Source organism: Bufo gargarizans, chromosome 4, assembly GCF_014858855.1.
Source record: "Bufo gargarizans isolate SCDJY-AF-19 chromosome 4, ASM1485885v1, whole genome shotgun sequence".
Lineage (NCBI taxonomy): Eukaryota > Metazoa > Chordata > Amphibia > Anura > Bufonidae > Bufo > Bufo gargarizans.
The window spans coordinates 103,214,198-103,240,065 of NC_058083.1; the positions used below are offsets into that span (position 1 = coordinate 103,214,198).

General features: G+C 43.4%; 1 protein-coding gene across 1 annotated transcript in view; it reads right to left on the minus strand.

Annotated features, from left to right (window-relative positions):
- Positions 1–24,787, minus strand: part of LOC122933758 (G-protein coupled receptor 35-like) — a 79,443-nt gene extending 54,656 nt beyond the window's left edge. The window contains exon 1 of the mRNA XM_044288744.1: positions 24,653–24,787. The gene's annotated coding sequence lies outside the window, so the exon portion shown is untranslated. The remainder of the gene's footprint in view (positions 1–24,652) is intronic.
- Between the last annotated feature and the right edge of the window lie 1,081 nt (positions 24,788–25,868).

The window sequence follows — 25,868 nt, forward strand, 5'->3', positions numbered from 1 at the left end:
CAAAAATCAAGACCTCACACAGCTCTCTAGAAGGAAAAAGAAAAAAGTTATGGGTCTTGGTATACTGCGATGCAAAAACATTTTCTTCTCTTTAAAAAAAAGTTTTTTTATTGCACAAAAGTAAAAACAAAACTATATGTATTTGGTATTGCTGCAATTATACCAATCCAGAGAATAAAGTTATTTATGCCAACAAATGAATGTTGCTAAATTTATAACGTAAAAACTCAGTGGCAGTATTGCAGTTTTTTCTTAGGCTACTTTCATACTCGCGTGTATCTGCACAGACGGATCCGCACCGATAATGCAAACGCTTGTATCCGTTCATAATGGATCTGTTTGCATTATTCATTAAAGAAAAAGTCTAAGTCTAAAACGGATCCATCTTGACAGGCCTCTTTCACACTACCGTTTTTTTTTTCCGTTTTGCGGTCCGTTTTTTGCGTTCCGTATACGGTCCGTATACGGAACCATTCATTTCAATGGTTCCGCAAAAAAAAACGGAATGTGTTCCGTAAGCATTCCATTTCCGTATTTCCGTTTTTCCGTTCCGTTGAAAGATAGAACATGTCCTATATTTGGCCGCAAATCACGGTCCGTGGCTCAATTCAAGTCAATGGGTCCGCAAAAAAAACGGAACACATACGGAAATGCATCCGTATGTCTTCCGTATCCGTTCCGTTTTTTGCGGAACCATCTATTGAAAATGTTATGCCCAGCCCAATTTTTTATATGAAATTACTGTATACTGTATTTGCCATACGGAAAAACGGAACGGAACAACGGAACGGAAACGGAACCACAACGGAAGCAAAAAACGGAACAACGGATCCGTGAAAAACGGACCGCAAAACACTGAAATGGACATACTGTAGTGTGAAAGAGGCCTTACATTGAAAATCAATGGGGGACGGATCCGTTTTCAATTGCACCATATTGCGTCAGTGAAAAACGGATCCGTCCCTAATGACTTACATTGTAAGTCAGGACGGATCCGTTTGGCTCTGCATCGTCAGACAATCACCAAAACGCAACGGAGAACAAACGTAACCAAATTGATGCATTCTGAACTGATTTTTATCTATTCAGATTGCATTGGGCCTGAACTGGTCCGTTTTGGGCCGCTTGTGAGAGTCCTGACACGGATCTCACAAATGGACCCAGAAACGCCAGTGTGAAAGTAGCTGTATCCCTCTCCCAGAAAAAGTTAATAAAAATGGATCAGTAAGTTAGGTGTACCCCAAAATGGCACCATTAAAAACTAAAACTAGTCCCAGATAAAATGAGCTCTCATAGATAGAAAAATGAAAAAGTTATACACTAAGGGTCCATTCACACGTCCGCAATTTCGTTCTGCATTTTGCGGAACGGAATTGTGGTCCCATTTATTTTTATGGTGCAGCAGTATGTGCTGCCCGAATCCGGAATTGCGGATCCGCACTTCCGATCCCCCAAAAAAATATAACATGTCCTATTGTTGTCCTCAATTGCGGAAAAGAATAGGCATTTTTTATTAAGTGCCGGCGATGTGCGGTCCGCAAAATGTGCAACGCACATCACCGATGCCCATGTTTTGCGGATCCACGGATCCGTGGATCTGCAAAACACACACGGATGTGTGAATGGACCCTAACTCTTGGAAAGTGACAATTAAAAAATGTCAAAAATCTCTTGATCAGTAAGGCCCCTTTCACACGGGCGAGTTTTCCGTGCGGGTGCGATGCGTGCGGTGAACGCACTGCACCCGCACTGAATCCTGACCCATTCATTTCTATGGGACTGTGCACACGAGCGGTGATTTTCACGCATCACTTATGCATTGCGTGAAAATCGCAGCATGCTACTCTTTGTGCGTTTTTCACGTAACGCAGGCCCTATAGAAATGAATGGGGTTGCGTGAAAATCGCATGCATCCGCAAGCAAGTGCGGATGCGGTGCGATTTTCACGCATGGGTTCTAGGTGACAGTCTATTCACTGTATTATTTTCCCTTATAACATGGTTATAAGGGAAAATAATAGCATTCTGAATACAGAATGCTTAGTATAAAAGTGCTGGAAGGGTTAAAAATAATAAAAAAGTTAACTCACCTTCTCCTCTTGTTCGCGTAGATCCCGGTCTGTTCTTTAGCTGTGGCTAAAGGACCTTTGATGACGTCAGATCACATGCTCCATCACCATTCAGTCCACAGCTAAAGAACAGACCGGGATCTACACTAACAAGAGGAGAAGGTGAGTTAACTTTTTTTTATTATTTTTAACCCTTCCAGCACTATTATACTAAGCATTCTGTATTCAGAATGCTATTATTTTCCCTTATAACCATGTTATAAGGGAAAATAATCTAATCTTCAGAACATCAATCCCAAGCCCGAACTTCTGTGAAGAAGTTCGGGTCTAGGTACCAAACATGCGCAATTTTTCTCACGCGAGTGCAAAACGCATGACAATGTTTTGCACTCGCGCGGAAAAATCGTGCATTTTCCCGCAACGCACCCGCCTCTTATCCGGGCAAAAAACATGACGCCAGTGTGAAAGAGGCCTAAGGCCCAAAACAGGTTGGTCATGTCAGCATTAGTGAGCATAGTTAATAAATAATTTCTGCAGGGCTGTAGAGTCACCAGAGCACCGCAAAACAGTAATGTTCCCTAACATAGCCATTTATTATAAAGGGGTTATCCCATGACTAATGTAAAAAAATTAAAATCAGACATCATATAGTACCTGACAACCTCTTTCTAACAAAGAATGGATCCAGAGATCTCCCCATTCATTGCTCTGCTAGATTTATATTGAGCTAAAAGCTCAAGGGGAGTGTCTTTTCTGCTGCAGCTCAAGGGGCGTGTCTCAGCTCTCCCTATAACAGCTCAGGGGGCGTGTCTCAGCTCTCCCTATCACATCTCTGGATGCAGTTGAAGGATGAAACTGAGCATGTGCGGCCATGATCAATTACATGCAATTACAAAAGCATTTAAAACCAGATGCTGGTTTGAAAACTGTAAAATATTTTTTGTGGGACAACCCCTTTAAAAAAAAACTGCTTACAATGATTGGATATATCAGTGTAACAGGGAGCTGGCAACGCGCTTCCCCTTCACAGTGCCGCCGGCATCCAGTGCATGTAGTGGAGCGGGGACGCAGAGCCGTCTGATCAATGACCCCCCTATATCTTTATCTGGTATGCTTCGAGCATTTTATTTGCAAGTCTTAAAGCCGGCAGTTTATTACTGGCAGTGATACTATAGTTTTAATGGGTTTGTGGTTTTGTAGATATTGCAAGAGAGGCATCTGTGAGCTCAGCATATTGCAGATGAATGCAATCGGCGTCCTCTCCCTAGGGCCCTCTATGTGACGCGTCCCAGGTGTAGGAATTGCCGAGTGGTATGTTGCAGCCTTAAATGTCTCTTTATGTGTGTCACGGTGCTCCTACCTGGGTACCGCTGAACCCCAGGCTTTGGCTCCGAATAAATAAATAGGGAGAATAAATGAGGAATAAAAAAGTAACTTGAGTCCAGACCTTGAGATGAAGTTCAATGGCAACTTTACTTGATTGGCTTAGGGTTCTCTGGCTGGCGTGAGCACATCTAGCAGAGAAATGTCCCTGTACACCTGTCCCCTAGCAGGGGGTAAGCTAGTCTAACTGGAACTTCTGCCCCACCCTTCCTGCAGGGAGTAGGACTTGCCCACTTTTCTCCAGAGGTGGGTGAGAATGGAATGGAAAGCTTCATTCTCTCTAAGTACAGCTCTGCTGTGTTTGCTGCCACCTGATGGTGAACCAGGTACATTACATATAAACAGTTACATAACCAAATAGGAATGCGCATTGTGGAGGACCTAGAATAAATGCATAAGACTACATGAGGTTAGACCAATAAAGACCGTAGCAAAATAATGGGTTAATCCTCATATTGAATGGTGGGCCATCTGATCACAGGACACAGAGTCACCAGTTTTAATATGGGGGAGAACCCATCAAATGTTTAACCCGTTCGTTACCAGCTCCGTACTTGTACTTGTAAACATGGCGCTCGCTTGCACATGCAACGGGCACCATGGCCGACAGGTCTCGGCTGTTTCATACAGCAGAGACCTGCGGCTAATTACAGTGACCAGCAATAATGCCGGTCACAGTAATTAAAGGCTTTAGATGCCGTGATCAAATGAGATCACGGCATTTAAATGCGCAAAAACCCAGAAACTTGCTCTTCCGGGCTTCCTACTGATGCCCCGTATGGCCAATGTGGGCATCGACGGTTGCGCTGAGCACTGTAAGCCTTGCTGGTGAGGCTTTTAGTGTTCATGCTGCAATTCTTATTTTAACCACTAGATGGCAGGCTATGATAAGTAATGAGCAACTTCTAGTTTAAATGTCATTTTAAAAATCCCTGATAGAACAAAATCAAAAAACATTATAATAAATACCTAAATAACAATATAATAATCATGGGTATCATTGCGACCTAAAACGCCCATACTATTAAAATTATTATTTTTTTATTCCAATGCAGCGAATGGCGCAACGGAAAAAGGGTCAAAATGGCCAATTTGCCTTTTTTTTTTTTCATTGCTTCTCTTACCCAAAAAAATTTAATAAAATGCCGTGGGAACAAAACCCGTAAAACGGTGGAGGAATTGCGTTTTTTTTCCCCCCAATTCCATCCTATTTGGAATTTCTTTACCGCTTTCCACTACATTTTATGCCATAATTAATGGTGGTATTAGAACGTACAACCTGTCCCGCAGAAAATAAGCCCTCATACAGCTATGTGACCGGAAATTTTAAAAAGTTATGGCTCAAGAAAAATAAGGAAGAAAAATGAAAATGCAAAAACAAAAAACCTCTGGTAACCTAAGGGTTAATTCCCCACAGCACGTACACAGGGGAAATAAAGTATCACATAGTGAGAGACACTTTGGTAAGCTGCTCTTTGCTTTGGTTAATAAATGTATGCCCCTCCTCCCCCACCAACATACACACACAGGCTCAAAATAACCTAATGCGGTATTTGAAATCTAAAACAAATCACGCATTTCCGTCAGCACAATTTAATTTAAATTAAGAGTCTCATTCTCTGCTTGCTTTAATGGTGTCTTATGAGGCTTGTGTTTGTGGGATAAGGAATAGAGCTACAAAGATGGGAATGTGGCACAAACTGCACCACGCTATGATGTTTTCTACCCTCATATATAATAGTAAAATGACAGTCCTGGCTTGTAGAAGTCAATAGAATTAAATAATATGCATGAAAAGCTTGCTTTAGTCTGAGGTTCACTTTCTTCTATTCTGTATATTCTTTTGCATTTAAAATTCTTTCCTTCATACAACCAGGCCTTTTAAGAAACAATACACGCTACCTATAATATAGCAGAAAATATTCAAAAGAATAGGGCAATAATAGTGAACCTTTTACAGACCGAGTGCCCAAACTGTAACCCAAAACTCACGTATTTATCGCAAAGTGCCAACACAGCAATTTACCCTGAATACTACAGTCCAGTATAGTATCTCTTTCATGTACTTTATCATTTAGCTATAATAGCCTACAGTACATTCAGTGCGCTGCCCGTGCTGTACATAGTGTGCCCTGTGCTAATGAATGGCAGGAAAATTCTAAGGCATATTGGTACACCATAGACTTTTTTCAGGGTGTGGATGCCCACAGAGAGAGCTCTAAGTGCTGTCTCTGGAACCCGTGCCATAGGTTCGCCACCACTGGATAAGGGCATTGTGCGAAGATGGCCTCCTTAGTTGTTGCACTCCAAAGCCTGCCAACTGGTAGTGACACCACTGGTTCCATAGCCATACCCGTTCTCTTCAGTGTGCTATACTGCTGTAAAAAGAACTGAGTGGAAAGGCAGGTGCAGGATGAACCACAAATACCAGTCACAAACGCAGTCCTAGTACAGCAGGAAAAGTCACCTCTTCTCCAAAGAAAGGCTCAAGACAGGTCTTGAACATTGCGCAAAAGTATGAAGATTTTATACAGTCAAAACCAACAGGTGGTAATGGTGGCAGTGGTGATTAATTAGATATATACTGTATTTTCCTTGATACAGGCACATGTTAATGACCCAATCGGCACTGACTGCAATGTCTTTTAGCCACATATCCAAATGCAGCCTTCTCATCAAGTTTCTGGAGAGGATCATACAGTACTTTTTTATGTCACAGACTCTCTAGTGCTTGTATCTGAAGGGAGATACAATCTGCACCAGTCATGACGGTCCATGTAGACCACTCTTCACCCATCAATGGCATCTTGTCTCGGCCTTTGGATTGCGCTGTGACACTGTTGCCACACTTGTTGCTGTGAGAGCATGCGGTGGCAGTGTCTCGGCCTTCTGGGTGATTGCCGTGATATGGTTGCTACGCATGCTGTTGCTGGTGGTAACGTGTGGTTTGGTAGGCTTGTGTGTGCACTTTCCCTTTAAGTGGTTTCTTTTCTCTGTATGGTGCTTGAAGGGTTAACTCCCTTTCTAGTGTTTTGTGAACACTGGGTTTGTGTGTGTGGGTGTGGCTGATTGGGCTATTTAGCCTCTGCTGGATGCCTGAAGCTCAGTGTTCCTCCAGCCTTGGTGTATGCTGGTGGTTCACTGTTCCTGGCTTTTACCATCTGTTGAGTGAGGGCCACCCTTGTGGTCATTGATGTTATTATGGTGTCTCTTTCCCTTCTTATCTTTTTGTTTGCGTGGGTTATGTTCAGGGTGCTGTATGTCTTGTGTTGTGTTACATGGCTGGTGATGTTTGGTGTCCAGCATGTTTGCTAGACATTCCCCTGTCTCATCGTTTATTGCAACTATAGGGGGTCCTGGGTTCCTGTGTGGTTGTGGTTTGTGCTGTGTCCTTAATGTTGGTGTGGACAGCAGCACTTGTGCACGGGGTCCAGTCAGTGTGTCTGTGGCAGGTAAGTGTGTTATGAGTTTCGCTTACCTGCCAACTCCATATGCTGTATGTGTTCCCCTCTCCTTGCAGCCTGGCCTCAGATAGAGACTCCTGTTCCTCCATGACTGGGATGAACAGGTCATCTCTTCCCGGCTCCTTGGTGAGGGCTTTCCAGGGCGACTCAGGATCTCTAGGAATCCAGAATATGAGCCATCCTACCATCGGGGTCCGCTCCTACGGTGAGGAGTCAGGGAGAGGATTAGGGATGCTGTAGGAGATGACCCTTTGACACCGCACGGTGGGGGGTTTCCCTCACTCCCCACCATGACACATATATTTTGCTATGATGTTTTGTTTAGCTTCACCTAACCTTTCTCAAGAGTCACTCACATTTGTACATCCCCATTCCTGTTGACAAGAAGGGTAGCCACACCATACAAAAAAAAACAGTCTCTGCAGAAACACTTCAACAATTAGCAGTAGCCCGGGGTTTGTCGGTCAGAAGTCCCTCCAAAATCTTACACTGCCAAAGCAGTCTGGTAGCCTCCTTTTGTCTTTGTCTCTAACACCATAGTTCTCCAGTAACTGAGTGCACTAGAGCCAAAGTGCTCATATACTCATACTATCTCTCTCTCTCTTATCTAATCTATCTATCTAATCTATTTATCTATCCTAATCTAATTTAATCTATCTATCTAATCCAGCTATCCATCTCTCTCTACACCCATGGTCAACATCAGCACGTGGCAAGGTCATGCAAATGCCAGGACCTACTGATAAGGTCTATCAAATGTTGGCACCAAATGTTGGCAGTAAAACTTGCTGAAAAAGGTCTAAATGAGTTAAGAAAAATAAAAGGTATATACTATACCTCATCAATCTCCTGTCACTCCTGTTCTGATACTCCCTTTCTGATCAGGTCTTCTCTGGTTATTATTTCCTGGTCCCGAGTGGCCAGCATGTTTAGTAATAGTAGTGTTTAGGTCTCTCTGTCATTTCTGTCATTCTCTCATTTATTTTGTAACTGTTTTGCTTGTTTTATGTTATCTTATTTTGTATTACTGCAACCTATGTACTTTTTATATTAAAGCTTCAAATATTAGTCCATAGCCTATCTTAGAGTGTTTAGAGTAGTGTGCTGTTGGGTACCTATTGGCCCAGAGCTCAGTATGTGGTGGCAACAAGTTGTGTAATTGGAGTGTGTAGACTGTATTGGATTGGGGTGTAATTTAGTTTAATTTGTAACATGAGTAAAAAGTGAATTCAAAAGCAGAAAGAGATTAACTCATTGTACCAACATCATGTCCTGGGAAAGAGAGAATAGTACATGACACATACAGTATGTTTCCCAGATCTCGATATGATGTAAGAGGTTAACAGAAAACAACTACTTCACTTTTTTTTGAACAAACCGGATTCCAAAAAAGTTGGGACACTATACAAATCGTGAATAAAAACTGAATGCAATGATGTGGAGGTGCCAACTTCTTATATTTTATTCAGAATAGAACATAAATCACGGAACAAAAGTTTAAACTGAGAAAATGTACAATTTTAAGGGAAAAATATGTTGAATCAGAATTTCATGGTGTCAACAAATCCCCAAAAAGTTGGGACAAGGCCATTTTCACCACTGTGTGGCATCTCCCCTTCTTCTTACAACACTCAACAGACGTCTGGGGACAGAGGAGACCAGTTTCTCAAATTTAGAAATAGGAATGCTCTCCCATTCTTGTCTAATACAGGCCTCTAACTGTTCAATTGTCTTGGGCCTTCTTTGTTGCACCTTCCTCTTTATGATGCGCCAAATGTTCTCTATAGGTGAAAGATCTGGACTGCAGTCTGGCCATTTCAGTACCCGGATCCTTCTCCTACGCAGCCATGATGTTGTGATTGATGCAGAATGTGGTCTGGCATTATCTTGTTGAAAAATGCAGGGTCTTCCCTGAAAGAGATGACGTCTGGATGGGAGCATATGTTGTTCTAGAACCTGAATATATTTTTCTGCATTGATGGTGCCTTTCCAGACATGTAAGCTGTCCATGCCACACGCACTCATGCAACGGCATACCATCAGAGATGCAGGCTTCTAAACTGAGCGTTGATAAGAACTTGGGTTGTCCTTGTCCTCTTTGGTCCGGATAACATGGCGTCCCAGATTTCCAAAAAGAACTTTGAATCGTGACTCGTCTGACCACAGAATAGTCTTCCATTTTGCCACACTCCATTTTAAATGATCCCTGGCCCAGTGAAAATGCCTGAGCTTGTGGATCTTGCTTAGAAATGGCTTCTTCTTTGCACTGTAGAGTTTCAGCTGGCAATGGCGGATGGCACGGTGGATTGTGTTCACTGACAATGGTTTCTGGAAGTATTCCTGAGCCCATTCTGTGATTTCCTTTACAGTAGCATTCCTGTTTGTGGTGCAGTGTCGTTTAAGGGCCCGGAGATCACGGGCATCCAGTATGGTTTTACGGCCTTGACCCTTACGCACAGAAATTGTTCCAGATTCTCTGAATCTTCGGATGATGTTATGCACAGTTGATGATGATAGATGCAAAGTCTTTGCAATTTTTCGCTTGGTAACACCTTTCTGATATTGCTCCACTATCTTTTTGCGCAACATTGTGGGAATTGGTGATCCTCTACCCATCTTGGCTTCTGAGAGACACTGCCACTCTGAGAAGCTCTTTCTATACCCAATCATGTTGCCAATTGACCTAATTAGTGTTAATTGGTCTTCCAGCTCTTTGTTATGCTCAAATTTACTTTTTCCAGCCTCTTATTGCTACTTGTCCCAACTTTTTTGGGATTTGTTGACACCGTGAAAATTTGAATCAACGTATTTTTCCTTTAAAATGATACATTTACTCAGATTAAACGTTTGATCTGTCATCTACGTTCTATTACAAATAAAATATGACATTTGCCATCTCCACATCATTGCATTCAGTTTTTATTCACAATTTGTTTAGTGTCCCAACTTTTTTGGAATCCGGTTGTATATACGGGAGTATTAAACATGAAGTAAGAGCCTAATGCACACACACAAAAAAAAAAAGTTCACTTTTTCAATTCCTCTATATTTTGGCATTTACGCAATGACTTTCACTTCACTGTTACAGTTTGCTATTCGATTGATGTAGTGTTTGTCTACATTTCACACCCTCAGCATTATTGTCCTATGAAGGAACTAAAAACAAAGGCTCCTGTATAAAGATTAGCAGGTAGCTTGATCAAATGAAATGATTATGAATTTATGGATTAATTTCTTTTGTTAAAATGAAATGTAGCTGATCCCTTCCTTTATTTACCTTTTCTGTCACTTATATGATATAATACACCACCTAAATGACACTGCCACATTTATATTTGACACAATATAAATGTGGCAGTAAATATGATAGTAAAAAAAAAATACAGTAGTATGATTGAAGCAAACTTTAAATTGACACAAACAGAAAAAGTATTGACAACTATTGATAGCTATAATGGCTGGTTGGTTAACAACCCTGCATTGAATTTTAGCTTAGAGAGTGTCACAACCAGACATCTGAGAAGCTCTGACAGATGCCTTTCAGAACCTACTCCTTGAGCTTTCTTTCTTTTGGTTTTCAGTTCCTCATCTCGTTAGCCTCTCTCAGCTGTCATGTAGTTGGACTGATTGCACCCCTTTAAATTCCTCCCCATAATGCATTAGTGTGCAGTTTATACAACTTCCTGGAGTGTGTGTGCATGCTGATCCTATTTCCCAGTCTTCTACAAGATAAGTGTTGTACATTCATTTGTGATTTTCTGTTTGCTGGATCCCAGGTGACCCTGACTCCCTCCGTGTCTAGTGTAGGGAGCTGGTGGTCGTGTCCCCTCACTATTGTAGGGTGTTCAGGTGTTATTTAGTTGAGGTACGAGGATATGCGATCATCCACCATTGGGGTGTTTGCATAGGCTGAGCAGTCAGGGAGAGTGCCAGGTCTTATGCAGGGGTCTCCCTTTTGTTCCTTAGTTTTGGATCCAGTGAGTCATATATTCATTTTGCATTGTCTTGTTTCCTGTACACCTTCCGTGACATTATAAACCGCCAAAACCGTCTCAAGCATGGACCCGGTTTCACTTTTGACTGAACACTTCCAGGGTCTTTCATTGGAGGTGGCTAATCTCCGTGAGACTCTTTCTCAGTTTCTAGTGACCGGTTCAGCTTGCGTTCATGGAGTTTGTTCTGAGCCTAAGATCTCGCTCCCGGATACATTCTCCGGGGGTAGTGAGAATTTTGTGCTTTTCAGAGAGGCTTGCAAACTCCATTTTCGCCTTCTTCCCCATTCCTCTGGTGATGAGGAACGGAGGGTGGGGATCATTATATCGCTGCTCAGGGGTAACGCTCAGTCCTGGGCCTTTTTCGCTGCCGGTGGGGGCACGGCCCCTCCGTTCAGTGGATGAATTCTTTTTAGCCCTGGGTCAGATATATGATGATCCGGATCGTGTTGCTTTGGCTGAGTCTAGACTACGTCTGTTATGCCAGGGTAAACAATCCGCAGAGATATACTGCTCAGAATTTCGGAGATGGGCAGCTGATACTGGTTGGAATGATGCTGCACTCCGAAGTCATGGTCTTTCAGAGGGATTGAAAGATGCATTTGCCTTTCATGAGAGGCCTATTTCCTTGGATTCTGCTATGTCTCAGGCCGTTCGTATTGACAGGCGTCTTAGAGAGAGACGAGAGATCTCTCCTTCCTGTCATACTCAGTCCAAGGACAGTGCAGCGATCTCATTCTGTGCGCAGGGGTCTCAGTCGCTGTCAGCCCCTTCTGAGCAGGAGCCCATGCAGCTGGGGTTGATTGCCTCTGACAATAGAAGATTCAACCCTCATGGGAAGGTTTGTTTTTGTTGTGGAGGTATAAATCATTTGGCAAATGTTTGTCCCTCTAGGAGATTCAGGCAGTTTTATGGGAGTAATAAAGAAACAAAAAGGAAAATATCTTTTAAAAATGTTCCATCTGTTACTATTGGCAGGGTTGAGGCGGAAATTGAAGGTTTTCCGTTTGCTTGTAGTTGCCGTTTTGTCCTGCCTGCCAGGGTGGCGCTAGAGAGCAAGAACATTTTTTGTGTGATTTTTGTAGATAGTGGAGCAGCTGTCAATCTCATTGATAATCATTTTGCGATAACTCATGGTTTCCAGGTATGCACTTTGGGAAAGGATATTCCTGTTTTTGCTATTGATTCCGCTCCACTTTCTCAGAAATATTTAAAGGGCATAGTTCACAATATTCGTTTAATTGTGAGTGATGCTCATGTTGAGGATGTGTCATGTTTCGTACTTAGCGGATTACCTACTCCTCTTGTGTTGGGGCTACCCTGGCTCACTAAACATAACCCCACTATTGATTGGCAAGCGAGGCAAATAAATGGTTGGAGTGACTTTTGCAGAGAGAATTGCCTCACGACATCTGTTTCTGAGGTTTCTACTAAGACTGTACCACCTTTTCTCTCTGAATTGGAGTACGATTGCCCTATTAATCTCATCCCAGGCGCCAAGCTGCCTAAATCTCGTTTATACAATCTTTCCCAACCTGAAAGGGTCGCTATGCGTGCTTATATCTCTGAGAGTCTGAGAAAAGGACACATACGACCCTCGAAGTCACCTGTTGCTGCTGGTTTTTCCTTTGTTAAGAAAAAAGATGGTTCTTTAAGACCTTGTCTGGATTTCAGGGAGCTGAACAGTATCACTATTCGTGACCCTTATCCGCTTCCTCTGATCCCGGACCTATTTAACCAGATTGTTGGGGCTAAAGTATTTTCCAAATTAGATCTAAGAGGGGCATACAACCTGGTCAGGGTCAGAGAAGGAGACGAATGGAAGACGGCCTTCAATACCCCTGAGGGCCATTTTGAGAATTTGGTTATGCCTTTTGGTTTGATGAATGCCCCAGCCGTTTTTCAGCATTTCGTGAACAGCATTTTTTATCATTTAATGGGAAAATTTGTATTAGTGTATTTGGATGACATTTAGATTTTTTCTCCTCATTTCAAAACTCATAAGGAACACGTACGTCAGGTCTTGCTCATCCTGCGGGAGAATAAATTATACGCGAAACTGGAAAAATGTGTATTTGCGGTTCCAGAAATTCAATTTCTGGGGTTTCTTCTCTCCGCTTCTGGTTTTCGCCTGGACCCCGAGAAGGTCCGCGCTGTGCTTGAGTGAGAGCTTCCTGAGAATCAGAAGGTGCTGATGCGTTTTTTGGGCTTTGCCAATTATTACAGGAAATTTAATTGAATTATTCCTCTATTGTTAAACCACTCACTGATATGACCAGAAAGGGGGCAGATTTTTCTTCCTGGTCGGTAGAGGCGCGTAAGGCCTTTTCTAATATCAAGGAGAGTTTTGCTTCCGCTCCCATCTTGGTACAACCTGATATTTCTCTACCCTTCATAGTTGAGGTTGATGCTTCTGAGGTGGGTGTGGGTGCGGTCTTGTCTCAGGGTTCCTCTCCTGCCAAATGGCGACCGTGTGCCTTTTTCTCGAAGAAACTCTCCTCCGCAGAGAGAAATTACGATGTGGGAGATAGGGAATTGTTGGCCATCAAGTTGGCTTTTGAGGAATGGCACCATTGGCTAGAGGGAGACAGACACCCTATTACCGTGTTTACTGACCATAAAATTCTGGCCTACTTGGAGTCAGCCAAGTGTCTGAACCCGAGACAGGCCAGATGGTCTTTGTTCTTTTCAAGGTTTAATTTTGTTGTCACTTTCCGCCCTGGGGTTAAGAATGTGAAGGCAGATGCCCTGTCACGTTGTTTTCCGGGAGGTGGGAATTTTGAAGACCCGGGTCCCATTTTGGCTGAAGGTGTGGTGGTCTCTGCTCTTTTTCCTGAATTGGAGGCAGAGGTGCAGGCAGCCCAGTCAGAGGCTCCTGATCTTTGTCCTCCTGGGAGGTTGTTTGTGCCTCTCGCTTTAAGACACAAGATTTTTAAGGAACACCACGATACGGTCCTTGCTGGGCACCCAGGGGTAAGAGCCACAGTGGATCTCATCGCTCGGAGATTCTGGTGGCCGGCGCTTCGTAAGTCGGTTGAGGATTTTGTGGCAGCCTGCGAGACTTGCGCTCGTGCCAAAGTCCCTCATTCACAGCCATCAGGTCCTCTCCTTCCCTTACCCATTCCTTCCCGTCCTTGGACACATTTGTCCATGGACTTCATAACAGACCTGCCTCGTTCCCCGGGGAAGACTGTGATTCTGGTGGTGGTGGACCGTTTTAGCAAAATGGTGCATTTCATCCCTTTCCCTGGTTTGCCCAATGCTAAGACGCTGGAGCAGGCATTTATTGATCACATTGTCAAATTGCATGGTATTCCATTAGACATAGTCTCTGATAGGGGCACGCAGTTTGTTTCCAGATTATGGAAGGCTTTCTGTTCTCGCTTGGGGGTTCGGTTGTCATTCTCTTCTGCTTTCCACCCGCAGTCGAATGGCCAGACAGAGCGCGTCAATCAGAATCTGGAGACATATCTGCGCTGTTTTGTGGCAGAGAATCAGGAGGATTGGTGTTCTTTTTTGTCCCTTGCTGAGTTTGCTTTAAATAACCGTCGTCAGGAGTGCTCTGATAAGTCACCATTTTTTGGTGCATATGGGTTTCATCCGCAGTTTGGGACTTTCTCGGGAGAGGGGTCTTCTGGTTTACCTGATGAGGACAGATTCTCCTCGTCTTTGTCATCTATTTGGCAAAAGATTCAGGATAATCTAAAGAGCATGAGTGAGAGATATAAGCGTGTGGCAGAAAAGAGACGTGTGCCTGGTCTGGACCTGAATGTTGGTGATCTGGTGTGGTTGTCTACCAAGAATATCAATTTGAAGGTTCCCTCCTGGAAGTTGGGTCCTAAGTTTATTGGGCCTTACAAAATCCTGTCTGTCATCAATCCTTGCCTACCGTCTTGATCTTCCTCAGACTTGGAAGATCCATAATGTTTTTCTTAAGTCCTTATTAAAACCTTATGTTCAACCCATTGTACCCTCGTCTTTGCCTCCTCCTCCGATTATGGTTGATGGGAATCTTGAATTTCAGGTCTCCAGGATTGTGGATTCTCGTGTTGTCCGCGGTTCTCTCCAGTACCTCGTTCATTGGGAGGGTTATGGTCCTGAGGAGAGGAAGTGGGTCCCAGTGACGGACATTAAGGCCACTCGTCTGATCAGGGCTTTCCATAGGTCCCATCCTGAGAAGGTGGGCTCTGAGTGTATGGAGTCCACTCGTAGAGGGAGGGGTACTGTCACAACCAGACATCTGAGAAGCTCTGACAGATGCCTTTCAGAACCTCCTCCTTGAGCTTTCTTTGTTTTGGTTTTCAGTTCCTCATCTCGTTAGCCTCTCTCAGCTGTCATGTAGTTGGACTGATTGCATCCCTTTAAATTCCTCCCCATAATGCATTAGTGTGCAGTTTATACAACTTCCTGGAGTGTGTGTGCATGCTGATCCTATTTCCCAGTCTTCTACAAGATAAGTGTTGTACATTCATTTGTGATTTTCTGTTTGCTGGATCCCAGGTGACCCTGACTCCCTCCGTGTCTAGTGTAGGGAGCCGGTGGTCGTGTCCCCTCACTATTGTAGGGTGTTCAGGTGTTAATTAGTCGAGGTACGAGGATATGCGATCATCCACCATTGGGGTGTTCGCATAGGCTGAGCAGTCAGGGAGAGTGTCAGGTCTTATGCAGGGGTCTCCCTTTTGTTCCTTAGTTTTGGATCCAGTGAGTCATATATTCATTTTGCATTGTCTTGTTTCCTGTACACCTTCTGTGACAGAGAGTTCCTCATGTCCAAAGATCTTTGATTTAAAGGCTAGGGACATCTTCAGGAGCATTTTTTATTTTTATTTTTTGCATTTTACTCCTTTCGCTAAAATTTTCAATTGGTCTTTATTAAAAATGTTCAGCCATTTCTGAGTAAGAAAGGTTAAAGATCAATCTATTTGCAAGCTGTCACAGTCTGTTATATTTTTCATCCAGTCATCTGTGTAGTTCTTATCTCTGATCTCCTGAGTCGTTACCTCATAAACATATAAGCCATATCATTATCAGTTTGATAAAAATTGAGCTATAATAAATGTTTATAAGGTCAGATCAGAGATAAGAGCTACATGAGCTGTCAGATGATGAGATTCAAAGAAAACAGTCTGTGACAGCTTGCAAAACAGACTGATTTTCCAATATGCAACCATAAAAAAAAAATCCCCAAAGGTGTCCCTAGGCTTTAAACATTGAAGGTGTTCTCATAAACTTTACTTCTAACATGAAAAGCTGACTTTTCAAAATCTAATAACTCTAGTACACTAGAAGTACACTTTAAGGGGGTCATTTATTAACACCAGCTTTTTAGATACCCCATGGTGCCGGCCTCTACATAACTTCGGGATATAAACCAACTGTCTAAATCTACTCCAGCTTCCTTGCTGGCATAGATTTAGACAATTTTCTATGCTTAAAACAGGCATAGAAAATTATAAATGAGACGGGTCTACCAGCCCGCCCACGCCATGTTCGCTTTTTTAGACCTGGTGTGAGCAAGGAAAAGTTGCAGATTGCGGCATAAATAACCTTTGTGCCTCAATCTGCGACATATTATACTCCAAAAATTGTCATATATCTGATAATAAATTACCCATTAAGTTTTTACAGAATATTGTTGGAATTACAGTACCCAATATTATAATAGTGTGCTGTACTTACAGTTACTAATGTGAGTGCACATAGATGTGATAAATCTGGTGTAGGTCTAGACAGCCTGACTAAATTTACATCATCTATAGGATGAGTAACCCTGCCCCTATGTCTCCACTGTTCTTAGGAATATTAGAAATTCATCCCTGCTTGTTGCCAAATAATTAGTCAGAGGCACTAGTACGATGGAAGGTTTTATAACCTTGTATGGTAAGCTCAGAATGCATTGCATTTATAAAGACTGTAGAGAAAGGTTTTGTAGTTACACATGATAGCATCACTCATATGAATGTTACAGTTCCGATAAAAAATCATAAAAAATAAAAAAACTCTTCCCCCTCTTTGAACATTATATTGAGTTACAATATTAAAGGGCATCTGTCAGCAGCTTTGCACCTATGACACTGGCTGACCTTTTACCTGTGCACTTGGCAGCTGAAGGAATCTGTTTTGGCCCCATGTTCATTTGTTTCTATATTGCTGATAAAAATCATGTTTTAATATCTGCAAATTGACCTCTAGGAGCAATGGGGGCGTTACCATTAATCTTAGAGGCTCAGCTCTCTCTACGACGGCTGCGCTTTTACAAATGATGCAGCAGTTGCAAAGAGAGCATAGTCTCTAGGTGTAATGACAACGCTCCCGTTGCTCCTAGAGGCTCAATTGGATATATTATTACATCATTTTTCTCAGCAATGCGGGCACATACTGTATGTACATGGGACCAACACGGATGCCTTCAGCTGCCAAGCGCACATGTAACAGATCAGCGTTTCACAGGTACAAATCTGCTGACAGATGCTCTTTAAATTGCTCAGGCTTTTATATGTATCAAGATCTACATTCGTGCTGCAATGGTCTGTAGGACCGAGAATCCCTTTAGGGGTCCCTAACTGATATATTAAAATTATATCTTTATTGGTTAATTTTAAAAAATCAGAAACACACAAGAAAAAGGGGGGGGGGGGGACATTTAAAATTATCAGTCTACAGTGAAGTATGGGATTATTCCTATTACGGTTGCTAACCACGACCACTTCTCACTCCTGGATGTCTGTGGAGTGCATAGGGAACATTTTATTCCAATTGCAGTCATAGTGATCAGTTCACGTTTATTCTGTGAGGGTCCCTAGTTGGTTAATATCATCCAACTTATTCCCATGGGATGGTATACACTCTGGTATTAGGATGTTATTAATACATTCTGGCGTTCTCTTGTGGAGAGCTCCACCACCTAATTAGTGATTGTGTCAAATCTGCAGGGAGCCTCCACTGTCTGTCCCCTGTTCAGAGGGTTACAATTCTGGTGACAGTGTGTATTAATAACTTCCTAATACCAGAGTGTATACCATCCCATGGGAATAAGTTGGATGATATTAACCAACTAGGGACCCTCACAGAATAAACGTGAACTGATCACTATAACTGCAATTGGAATAAAATGTTCCCTATGCACTCCACAGACATCCAGGACACCCAGTCAAGCTTTACACACATTGACACCCTGCAATCCCATTTGTGGGGTGCAGATGGGAGACAGAGGGAGTCCGCTCCCTCTGTCACAGCTTACACGCGACAGACGCCATTGCCAGCGACATGTAAGGCGCTAAACAACCCGGATCGGCACTAATCATTAATTGTTCTGCATGCATGTCCTAAAGTAAGCTTTGGGGAATGTGGAGCAGACATCTGAGGAAAGATGCCCTATTAAGAGAAATAAGGTAGTCTCCTGTTTGAGTGTACTGCTATTAAGGAGAATATGGTATGTCCCTGTGATGAGATAAGAGCCCTTGAGCTAGACAGAAGATCTACAGTCTAAAATGTATTTTATATATCTTTATAGTGGATGTTTTAACTTGCAAGAAGTTTAAAAGAAGTAGTTGAGGAAAGTGTCACGGAAGGTGTACAGGAAACAAGACAACACAAAATGAATATACGACTCACTGGATCCAAAACTAAGGAACAAAAGGGAGACCCCTGCATCAGACCTGGCTCTCTCCCTTACTGCTCAGCCTATGCGATAATCCCAATGGTAGATGATCGCATATCCTCGTACCTCGACTGTGTAACACCTGAACACCCTATAATAGTGAGGGGACACGACCACCGGCTCCCTACACTAGATACGGAGGGAGTCAGGGTCACCTGGGATCCAGCAAACAGAAAAACACAAAAGAATGCACAACACTTATCTTGTAGAAGACTGGGAAGTAGGATCAGCATGCACACACACTCCAGGAAGAAATATAAACCGCACACTGATGCACTATGGGGAGGAATTTAAAGGGATGCAATCAGTCCAACTACATGACAGCTGAGAGAGGCTAACGAGATGAGGAACTGAAAGCAAAACAAAGGAAGCTCAAGGAGGAGGTTCTGAAAGGCATCTGTCAGAGCTTCTCAGATGTCTGGTGGTGACAGTACCCCTCCTTCTATGAGTGGACTCCGGACACTCAGAGCCCACCTTCTCAGGATGGGACCTATGGAAAGCCCTGATGAGACGAGTGGCCTTAATGTCCGTCACTGGGATCCACATCCTCTCCTCAGGACCATAACCCTCCCAATGAACGAGATACTGGAGAGAACCGCGGACAACATGAGAATCCACAATCCTAGAGACCTGAAATTCAAGATTACCATCAACCATAATCGGAGGAGGAGGCAAAGACGAGGGTACAATGGGTTGGACATAAGCTTTTAATAAGGACTTATGAAAAACATTATGGATTCCAAGTCTGAGGAAGATCAAGACGGTAGGCAACAGGATTGATGACAGACAAGATTTTGTAAGGCCCAATAAACTTAGGACCCAACTTCCAGGAGGGAACCTTCAATTTGATATTCTTAGTAGACAACCACACCAGATCACCAACATTCAGGTCCGGACCAGGCACACGTCTCTTATCTGCCACACGCTTATATCTCTCACTCATTCTCTTTAGATTATCCTGAATCTTTTGCCAAATAGATGACAAAGACGAGGAGAATCTGTCCTCATCAGGTAAACCAGAAGACCCCTCTCCCGAGAATGTCCCAAACTGCGGATGAAACCCATATGCACCAAAAAATGGTGACTTATCAGAGGACTCCTGACGACGGTTATTTAAAGCAAACTCAGCAAGGGACAAAAAGAACACCAATCCTCCTGATTCTCCACCACAAAACAGCGCAGATATGTCTCCAGATTCTGATTGACGCGCTCTGTCTGGCCATTCGACTGCGGGTGGAAAGCAGAAGAGAATGACAACCGAACCCCCAAGCGAGAACAGAAAGCCTTCCATAATCTGGAAACAAACTGCGTGCCCCTATCAGAGACTATGTCTGAAGGAATACCATGCAATTTGACAATGTGATCAATAAATGCCTGCGCCAGCATCTTAGCATTGGGCAAGCCAGGAAAAGGGATGAAATGCACCATTTTGCTAAAATGGTCCACCACCACCAGAATCACAGTCTTCCCCGAGGGACGAGGCAGGTCCGTTATGAAGTCCATGGACAGATGTGTCCAAGGACGGGAAGGAATGGGTAAGGGAAGAAGAGGACCTGATGGCCGTGAATGAGGGACTTTGGCACGAGCACAGGTCTCGCAGGCTGCCACATAACCCTCAACCGACTTACGAAGCGCCGGCCACCAGAATCTCCGAGCGATGAGATCCAATGTGGCTCTTCCCCCCGGGTGCCCAGCAAGGACCGTATTGTGGTGTTCCTTAAAAATCTTGTTTCTTAAAGCGAGAGGCACAAACAACCTCCCAGGAGGGCAAAGATCAGGAGCCTCTGACTGGGCTACCTGCACCTCTGCCTCCAATTCAGAATAAAAAGCAGAGACCACCACACCTTCAGCCAAAATGTGACCCGGGTCTTCAAAATTCCCACCTCCCGGAAAACAATGTGACAGGGCATCTGCCTTCACATTCTTAACCCCAGGACGGAACGTGACAACAAAATTAAACCTTGAAAAGAACAAAGACCATCTGGCCTGTACTGGGTTCAGATGCTTGGCTGACTCCAAGTAGGCCAGATTTTAGTCAGTAAACACGGTAATAGTGTGTCTGGCTCCCTCTAGCCAATGGCACCATTCCTCAAAAGCCAACTTGATGGCCAACAACTCCCTATCTCCCACATCGTAATTTCTCTCTGCGGAGGAGAGTTTCTTCGAGAAAAAGGCACACGGTCGCCATTTGGCAGGAGAGGAACCCTGAGACAAGACCGCACCCACACCCACCTCAGAAGCATCAACCTCAACTATGAAGGGTAGAGAAATATCAGGTTGTACCAAGATGGGAGCGGAAGCAAAACTCTCCTTGATATTAGAAAAGGCCTTACGCGCCTCTACCGACCAGGAAGAAAAATCTACCCCCTTTCTGGTCATATCAGTGAGTGGTTTGACAACAGAGGAATAATTCAAAATAAACTTCCTGTAATAATTGGCAAAGCCCAAAAAACGCATCAGCGCCTTCTGATTCTCAGGAAGTTCCCACTCAAGCACAGCGCGGACCTTCTCGGGGTCCAGGCGAAAACCAGAAGCGGAGAGAAGAAACCCCAGAAATTGAATGTCTGGAACCGCAAATACACATTTTTCCAGTTTTGCGTAAAATTTATTCTCCCGCAGGATGAGCAAGACCTGACGTAAATGTTCCTTATGAGTTTTGAAATCAGGAGAAAAAATCAAAATGTCATCCAAATACACTAATACAAATTTCCCCATTAAATGATAAAAAATGCTGTTCACAAAATGCTGAAAAACGGCTGGAGCATTCATCAAACCAAAAGGCATAACCAAATTCTCAAAATGGCCCTCAGGGGTATTGAAGGCCGTCTTCCATTCGTCTCCTTCTCTGACCCTGACCAGGTTGTATGCCCCTCTTAGATCTAATTTGGAAAAAACTTTAGCCCCAACAATCTGGTTAAACAGGTCCGGGATCAGAGGAAGCGGATAAGGGTCACGAATTGTGATACTGTTCAGCTCCCTGAAATCCAGACATGGTCTTAAAGAACCATCTTTTTTCTTAACAACAGGTGACTTCGAGGGTCGTATGTGTCCTTTTCTCAGACTCTCAGAGATATAAGCACGCATAGCGATCCTCTCAGGTTGGGAAAGATTGTATAAACGAGATTTAGGCAGTTTGGCGCCTGGGATGAGATTTATAGGGCAATCATACTCCCTGTGCGGGGGCAAATCCTGAACTCCACTCTCAGAGAAGACATCCGAAAATTCAGAGAGAAAAGATGGTACAGTCTTAGTAGAAACCTCAGAAACAGATGTCGTGAGGCAATTCTCTCTGCAAAAGTCACTCCAACCAATTACTTGCCTCGCTTGCCAATCAATGGTGGGGTTATGTTTAGTGAGCCAGGGTAGCCCCAACACTAGAGGAGTAGGCAATCCGCTAAGGACGAAACATGACACATCTTCAACATGAGCATCACTCACAATTAAACGGATATTGTGAACTATGCCCTTTAATGATTTCTGAGAAAGTGGAGCGGAATCAATAGCAAAAACAGGAATATCCTTTCCCAAAGTGCATACCTGGAAACCATGAGTTATCGCAAATTGATTATCAATGAGATTGACAGCTGCTCCACTATCTACAAAAATCTCACAAAAAATGTTCTTGCTCTCTAGCGCCACCCTGGCAGTCAGGACAAAATGGAAACTACAAGCAAACGGAAAACCTTCAATTTCCGCCTCAACCCTGCCAATCTTAACAGATGGAACATTTTTAAAGGATTTTTTCCTTTTTGTTTCTTTATTACTCCCAAAAAACTGCCTGAATCTCCTAGAGGGACAAACATTTGCCAAATGATTTATACCTCCACAACAAAAACAAACCTTCCCATGAGGGCTGAATCCTCTATTGTCAGAGGCAATCAACCCCAGTTGCATGGGCTCCTGCTCAGATGGGGTTGACAGTGACTGAGACCCCTGCGCACTGAATGAGACCGCTGCACTGTCCTGGGACTGAGCATGACAGGAAGGAGTGATCTCTCGTCTCTCTCTAAGACGCCTGTCAATACGAACGGCCCGAGACATTGCCGAGTCCAAGGAGGTAGGCCTCTCATGAAAGGCAAATGCATCTTTCAATCCCTCTGAAAGACCATGGCAAAATTTACTTCGGAGTGCAGCATCATTCCAACCAGTATCAGCTGCCCAACTCCGAAATTCTGAGCAGTATATCTCTGCGGATTGTTTACCCTGGCATAACAGATGTAGTCTAGACTCGGCCAAAGCAATACGATCCGGATCATCATATATCTGACCCAGGGCTAAAAAGAATTCATCAACTGAACAGAGGGGTTTTGCCCCCACCGGCAGCGAAAAGGCCCACGACTGAGTGTTACCCCTGAGCAGCGATATAATGATCCCCACCCTCCGTTCCTCATCACTAGAGGAATGGGGAAGAAGGCGAAAATGGAGTTTGCAAGCCTCTCTAAAACGCACAAAATTCTCACTACCCCCGGAGAACGTATCCGGGAGCGAGATCTTAGGCTCAGAACAAACTCCATGAACGCAAGCTGAACCGGTCACTTGAAACTGAGAAAGAGTCTTACGGAGATCAGCTACCTCCAATGAAAGACCCTGGAAGCGTTCAGTCAAAAGTGACACCGGATCCATGCTTGAGATGGTTTTGGCGGTTTATAATGTCACGGAAGGTGTACAGGAAACAAGACAACACAAAATGAATATACGACTCATTGGATCCAAAACTAAGGAACAAAAGGGAGACCCCTGCATCAGACCTGGCTCTCTCCCTTACTGCTCAGCCTATGTGATAATCCCAATGGTAGATGATTGCATATCTTCGTACCTCGACTGTATAACACCTGAACACCCTATAATAGTGAGGGGACACGACCACCGGCTCCCTACACTAGATACGGAGGGAGTCAGGGTCACCTGGGATCCAGCAAACAGAAAAACACAAAAGAATGCACAACACTTATCTTGTAGAAGACTGGGAAGTAGGATCAGCATGCACACACACTCCAGGAAGAAATATAAACCGCACACTGATGCACTATGATAGGAATTTAAAGGGATGCAATCAGTCCAACTACATGACAGCTGAGAGAGGCTAACTAGATGAGGAACTGAAAGCAAAACAAAGGAAGCTCAAGGAGGAGGTTCTGAAAGGCATCTGTCAGAGCTTCTCAGATGTCTGGTGGTGACAGAAAGAGTGTATTTTGAAAAGAAACTTGGAGGATGGTAAATTGCATGATATATGTGTTTTTATGAATGGTAGATGGATATGTATTTAAATATTTATAATTGCAATGTCTATTTTTATTGTTGGAAGTTGAAACAAATATGTGTGAGTTGTTTAATGGATAGTTAATGTATCAAAGCCAAATCCTGTTGATACAGGGGGTTAGGAGAATATGTGATTGGTGGGACGGATAATAAATACCGCCCCAAGGAATGTGAAATCAGGACGCACCAGACGAAGCTGGTAGCGAAACCCGGGTCGGGCAGAGATGCACAAAAACGTTGTATATGTGATGTGGCAAGAAATGGTCTTGTAAGTATAATAAAAGCACGGTGAACCTGTTTCTTTGCAATCTGTACTATATTTATGTCCGTTTGAAGGAAGAAAAGGTTTCTGTTGCCGGTCGGTTCAGGGATCGAGGAAGTCGAAAGCCAGTAGTAAGGAGGGACGGCTCCAGGAGAGTGACTGCTTGTGAACATTCCACTAGGGGAAAACCTATGTGTTTTATCCAGAGTATAGGTCATCAATATTAAAAGCCTGGACAACCCCTTTAAGCCAAGCTTGAGGGGAGCAAAGGCAGGAGCAGCGATATGTACTCCGTCCTGTGCAGCATTTTCCGCAGCAGCCAGTTAAATCTGTACACCAGTACAGCGCTGACAAGCCAGCAATTTTTGGTTTACGGATTTACCTGTACATGTATTTAATGCAGGTCTCTATGAGCAGCCAGAGTCTTCAGGTAAAGCTGCCATTATTTCTATAAAAGTGAAACAGTTATCTATTGTCATCTCCTAATCAGGTTTCAAGGAACCCAACACTTTCAAGAGACCCTGGGAGGAGATCACTATGTCCCAAATTAAGCTTTTTTTTTACCTTATTTTCCTGTGGTCAGTCCAGACTTCTGTACAGCCAACAGAGACGTATCCAGACAGACTGAAGGGTAGATTTGTCTCAGAAGGTGCCTCTATGAAATACCGACTGAAGGGTGTGAGTAGTTATGCACTATCTTGTGTTTAATGATTGGAATGAATGTAACTCATTTGTTTTCACTTTCAACCGGAAGAGTCTTTTTTTTATTTGACAGTGCTGAAAGGCAAATAAAATTCGCTCTGATCAAATATTTAACATGTTTAGACATTTTTAGACTACTTCACAAAAAACCTGTCCAAACGTATTCTTACTTTATATAACCAGAGCACATGATACTTAGACATTAAAAATTTAAAAAGGTCAAGTAATCTGCATATATTTTATCAACGTCCTTAAAGGGGTATTCCCCCTAAAAGAGCAGCCTGTCACACATGCACATGGTCGCTCCATTCATTTCCATGGGAGTTCTGGAGATAGCCGAGTACAGCTCTCACCTATCTCCGGGATTACCATAGAAATGAATGGAGCGACCACACACATGTGCGACAAGCCGTTCCATTCATTTCAGGGTTGCTGCAGGGGGCACAGGGCCCCCGTTCTCGTGATCGGTCTAGGTCCCAGTGGTAGGACCCCCACTTATCTAATAGTTATCCCCTATCCTGTGGAAAGGGATTAACTTGTAACAATCAGAATACCACTTTAGTATTAGTTGAGACTAGTGATCGGTAAGGTACTTTTCCCTTCAGTTGTAGCAGAGACAGACTAAAACTCCCACTCACCTTAAGGTACTGGTGCAGCAACCACAAGAGAAAGCAGATAAACTCCTCCTCAGCCCCTTGTGTTTTTTATGAAGACTGGCATTTTATACATTAGTGTTTGAGAGAAGTACAATAAGTAACATGCACCAAATTTATCAAAAGGCGCAGACCTCTTGCTTTTTGGGGACTTACATATTAATGACCTCAAGATAGGTCATTAATATCAGATCGGTGGGGCACCCAATTAGTTGTTTTGGGCGGCTGCTGATGCAGGAAAGTATACAGTGGATGACGCTGGAAGCAGAAGGCTTTATCCACAGGCGCCTGAAGGGTTCTATTTCAGTCCAAAGCCTATTTTTGATATAAGCTTATATTTCATCATGATCTATACATTAATACACGAACACATGAACACGTAGCGGTCAAAGTTCTTGAGTGACTGCCACTAAGAGGTTTTGCTC